Raw genomic sequence first — 6,000 nt, 5'->3', positions numbered from 1 at the left:
TGAATAAAATGCATCACCAAGAAACAGTGTGATCCTTCCTATGGGAGAAGCAGGAAAGAAATATTCAGAGAAATGAGTAGAAAGCATACTCACCTGACAGCAGCAGGGACATTGTGTCCTAACTGCCTTAATCTTCCTGAATAAGGCTTCCTTAATTAGGTTTAAGGTGATCCTACAAGTTATTTTAACAGCTGCTGGAGAGATGCAGACTACTCAGATGAACACTGGTAGTTTCTAAAGACATAAATAGAGTTGGGTTACTGTATTCTTTCCTCCTGGCCTAAGTGGAAAATCGTTCACACAGCTTTTAGGATAGAAAGAGTCCAAGCATAAGTAATATCATTAAAGGTCCATTCTCATAGATTAATAGATTTATTAGCTCCTAAAGAGAAAGAGCTTCAATCTATTTAGAAGTATTTAGAAAACCTTATCTTTAAAAATGCCTGTTGAATTCATAAAAGCCAAAGAGTAAATTTTAGCTGTTTCAAAACCAATCTTCATCCATTGGATTCAAATTGCTTTCAAAATGGCCATGATCTCAAATGTCAATCACTTATTTTTCAAGGAATACAATGATGTATGAACATTTTAATGTTTCCAGGTAGCAGGATTTTAATAAAATGTGGCCTTTATAGATTTAATCTTCGGGCTGTATCTGTTTGTGAATGACTCTGAAGGTTATAATGACAGTAATATGTCATTTGCTAAAGTTCAAATATAAACCTTATATGACTATGAAGCTGGTGGTTGTAATTGATAACTAAATTAATAAATCTGGTCAAATGACCACCCAGGGCCTGCACCTCAACCTAGCTTTGTTGTGCTTATTTAATTTCCTGTGTCACTTAATATTCTATAAATAGGCAATATGGCTTACTTTACCAACAAAGCAATTTTATCCTAGAGTGATATTCATATAACAGGGAGTCAGGAAGGTCTTAGGACACATCCCTCAGGAATGTTAAGGGTCTACATTATATGAAGAAGCAATACAATTAGTCTGTTATTTAGTCTTATTTTTTATCCAATCCAAAATCAGCATGCTTGCACTTCTAATACTATATTACAATCTACACAATCAGAACCAATAAGGTCTATCGTCAATGAATGTTTCTAAAAACATTATATGTATTGTGAACTTAACATTGCTCTAAAAAGTAAAGTCTATTCAAAAACATTATATTGGCAAAGTGTTATTTATATAAGTCTAATTTCAAAATATTGTTTAACATTACAGTGTTATTAATACTCAGTTTTCTTAGAACATCTATAAACTAGCCTGAGAAATCTTAAACCAACTTGTTCTAGGTCTAGCAGTGGTACTGTGATCTCTGTCCCTAATCTGATTTTCATCAACAATGTATGAAAGGTCTCTAAGGAAATTATTTTAAGTGAACTCAAAACCATGAATTTAATTTGGTTTTCAGTTGGAAGAAACTGGCTCAACACTATCTTAGATGTAAATCAGCACTATTAACTTACTGTCTGGAATTTTGTGGATGCCCAGTATCTTGAAGTTTTGAACTACAGAGCTCTATTTTTATAAATGAGGAAATCAAGTTATGAAGGGAACTTCAGTGATTTTCCTAAGTAGCAAAATTGGTTCTTGAATCACTCTCTCTTAATTCAAAATCCAGTGATTTTTCACAGAAAAAAAAAAAAAAAAAGAGGGGGATGGGAGATGTCTATTTGTAGAAAAGAAAATTTTATCTTTCTATTATCTCAGTGCCAGAATATTCTTTACTGTAGACCTATCTGCTGAATACTATATTCAAATGCAGTTATCCTCTCTATTAATTTCCTAGGGCTGCTATAACAAGATACCACAGAACGGGTGACTTAAACAACAAAATGTTATTCTTTCACCATTCTGGAGGCCAGAAGTCTAAAATCAAGTTGTCACTAGGGTTGGTTCCTTCTGTGGGCTCTGAGGAAGAATCTGCTTCATGCCTCTCTTCTAGCTTCTGGTGGTTGCTGGAAACCCCTGCCATTCTTTGGCTTGTGTGTAACTCCAATCTCTGCCCCCACAGTCACCTGACATTTTCTCTCTGTGTGTCTCTCTCTGTCTCTGTGTCTTTCCTCTTCTTATAAGGACACCAGTTATTTTGGATTTAGGGCCCACTCTAATCCATTATGACCTCATCTTAACCTGTAAAGAACCTATTTCTAAATAACATCACAATCTGAGGTTTGGGATGGACATGAATTTTGAGGGGATACTATTCAACCCAGTACATCTTACCTAAATGATGATAGGAGACAGTTATGAAAGATTGTTTTTCTATCCTGAGTTAACTTACCTTTCTTTGGCTTACAGATTTAAAAAAAAATATTTCAACATTTTATGGAACATTAAAAAGGATTTTCAATGTGTAATAATTACTAGCCTCTCAATAATTAACCAAATCTAAATAATTTCAAAATTATGACATGTATGTTTCCTGTGGATTCAGAATTCATCACATTAGATATGATGTACTAGTCATAAAATTTTAACGAAAAATAAATTGGAATTATATTTTGCCTTTCTACAAGAAAGTAGACTGAACTAATGGCTAGGCATATCTACTTGTCCTTTAAAGATGGGTCTGAGAGAAGTTACCAGTACCCACTGAATAGTGAGAGAAACTAATGTAAATATAAACTCAACTCTGTTGGAAAATTTTAGATCAAACGGTGCTCACCAAGGAGAGATAAACAACAAAACAATATTGTACCTATGCATTGAAAATGCAAAGCCAGGAAAGAGGACGTTGCCCTAAAAACTCATGGGAAAATTTTATTTCTAAAAAATAAGAAAGGGAAGAAAATTTCAGAAGACAGTTATTTTGCATCTTCAGAAAAGATAAAAGAAATGGCCTCTGGAACTAAAGCAGGGAGATAGCAAACTGAGATGAAGGCGGAAATGCTAATGCTAATGCTAAATGCTAATGCTAATGTTTTCTTTCTTGAAAAAGAAAACATATGAAATGTATTAACAGAATTAAAATCTGTACTGGACATAAAAGAGCAGAATTAACACTACAGAAAACCAAATCAATGCTATGGAAATCAAAGATTCAACCCTCCACAGTACACAGAGAAAACGGTCAAAGCTAAACATGATGAGAAAAGTTTACACATTAAATTTTCTGGCTCATGGGGAAACGGACACAACTCTCTCCATGTCAGGTTCAAATTAAAAACCCAGTTGGCGTTCCTAGGTTCTAATGTCCAAACAAGCAACAGATAGTAGCCAAGGACCTATTTCTTCAGACTAGAGGAGAGACCAGGGAGCTGTTTATTTGTGGCCTAGGCATATTCCTCCAAAAGTATCTACTACAGATCCCAAATGTGAAAACAAATAATTAGATGGATGGGTGGATGGATAAATAGACAGACAGACACAAATATGTATTTACATATAAATTCATAATCATTAATTTAATTATTAATATTTTCTAAAGCAATTTAACCAACATGCATATATTTGAAACATATTTTATTAACTATGAATCATATTCCCTTTTAGCTGGGTTAGATACACATAAGAACCCTTAACAATCATTATGTTAGTTCCACAAACACTTTTTTAAAGGCAATATCCTAAGTGCTGCTTAAAAAAATACTAAAATGAGCAAAACAGCTATTACTTTCCAGGAGTTTGCAAACAAATATATAATGAGAATAACAAGTGCACAATAACCTCTCCCAAATTCCTTTTCCCAAACTTAGGTGATTCCTAGTTTTACCATTCTCATGCCTTCTCTCTATACTTGCCCCTTGTCAATCATATCTAGTCTCATGGCCTCAACCACTACCTGTATTAATAATTAATAGACAAATTGCTATTACACAGTATCTTATGTTTAAATAGAGCTTCATAGTTTGTATCCTCATATATGCTATCTCAGTTCATCTTCACAACAACCCTGTAAACTGTCTGCTATGCGCTAGGAAACAAAAGATTCTTCTGTCAGGAGATAATATTTTAGCTGAACTTGATGGATTAATAGAAATCTTCCAGGCAAAGGAAAGAGAGTTTCCCAAGAAGAGAGAAGAAGCAAATGCAAAAGTACTGAGAAGTACAACTCCACAGCATGACGGAGCAAAGAAGAGTGAAAAGATATAGCAGGAGATGAGGCTGGAAGGGTAGCAGGAGATGAGGCTGGAAGGGTAGCAGGAGATGAGGCTGGAAGGGTAGCAGGAGATGAGGCTGCAAGAGCTAGAAAATACAGGGTCTTGTATGCTGTGCATTTTTATTTTTACTGTATAAAGCGAGAAACCACTTAATGGTTTTATTCAAGGGAGTGATGTGATTTTATTTTTTTTTAATAGTTATGAGAATGAAAAAGAACAAGTCTCAGGAGTGCGATGACGAAAGGCTGAATAGAGTGGCAGTGAGGGATGAGTTTGAGAGACATTCAAAAAGTGGGATTTATAGGACTTAAGTAATGATTTGATGGGGAATGAGAGCGATGGAGGAACTGAAGGTGATACCCAAGGTTTGATTTAGAGGACTGGGTTGATAGGGGGCACCTTCAAAGCGCTAGGGTGCACAGGGAGATCAGTGGAGGTCGGGGGGTGGGGGGTGGGGGAAGGGGAGATAAGTATTTTGTACACTTTGAACCTGAAGTATCTGTAAGAAATTCACATGAAGATGTTCTGTAGGCAGTTGTAAATAAGGAACTGGACAGTAATGTCTGGATTTAAGATCATCAGTGGTCATTTTTCCTCTTCTTGAACACTCCCTCTTTAGGATGCTAAAATGGACTTAAAGGAGATATATAGTAAGGACAGAAAAAAAATGAGGGAGGCTTCTGTTTCTGTTCTCCTTCAGGCAGTAGATGAAAAGGCAGGAATGCTGGGAAAGGTAGACTTTGATCTGAGCCTGTTTCCTTCCTGCTTCCCCCCACCCAAAAAATAAATAGATGCTCTGTGGTTAAGGCAGCCAAGTAGCAGTCTGCCACATAGTGGAAGATTCTGAATACGTGACTTAGGGTTTGAAGTTTTCTCAGGAGGAAATGGGAGATTATTGAAGAGAAATAAGATGATCATGGTATACACAACACTTATCTTGCATAGTTATATTAGGTGGATAAAAAAGTAGTAATTTACAGAGGGAGAATCACAGTATTATTTGGAATGGGCTAAAGAAAAAGGAATTAAGGCCAACTGAAGAAGGCATCTGGAGATGTTACTAATACATATGTTGTGTCAGTTTCCTCCTCATCTGTAAAATAGATTATAATAGTACCTATCTCACACTTCATAGAGTTGTTATTAAATACAATATTGCATATAAAATGCTCAGTACACTGCCTGACACAAAGTAGGTGCTCAATAGGTGTCTGATAAATGAATAATGAATGAGATCAAAAGAAATTCAGCCTGCAGGCACTACTGAACACCACTACTGGTTACCGAGCATTTTCTTTCTTTTTAAAAAATCAGTACAATCCACTCTCCTAGAGACTATGGTACAGGTGCTAAACCTATGTTCTGAAAAAAATCAAAGGTCATCAATGGTCACTCTTTCTCTTCTTGAACCTCCTTAGGATGGTAACATGAACTTTAAAGGAGGAATATGATAAGAACACTAAAAACTGAGAGAGCCAACTGTTTCTTTCCTCCTGCAGGCAGTAGGTAAAAATGTAAACTCCACTGTGAAAATACTTTGGTAAAGGCTGTGGGTTTTTGTTGGTTGTCTCAGAATTCATTATATTTATTTTTCCCTTAAATTATATGCTAAGATTCTCTGTTGAGTTTGAGTAAAAATTCAAAAGAAGTATAATAAGGAAAATAGAGATTGAAGGGAGAAACAAGTCATGAAGATCTGCTTTAGGCAGGAAGGGCTTTTGAAGACCCTTCAGGATCAGATGGTCTCCAAAGTACAGAAGTTCCAGAATATGAATCCATGATTATATTGGCAGTGGCTAGTCACACAACTAAAAAAGAGTACAGCCTAGCAAAAAGGACTACCTGAAAAGTCATCAAAGAAAAGGAACAGGGGCCATATAT

Source organism: Tursiops truncatus, chromosome 14 (assembly GCF_011762595.2).
Source record: "Tursiops truncatus isolate mTurTru1 chromosome 14, mTurTru1.mat.Y, whole genome shotgun sequence".
Lineage (NCBI taxonomy): Eukaryota > Metazoa > Chordata > Mammalia > Artiodactyla > Delphinidae > Tursiops > Tursiops truncatus.
Note: the sequence above shows the minus strand (reverse complement) of the source record.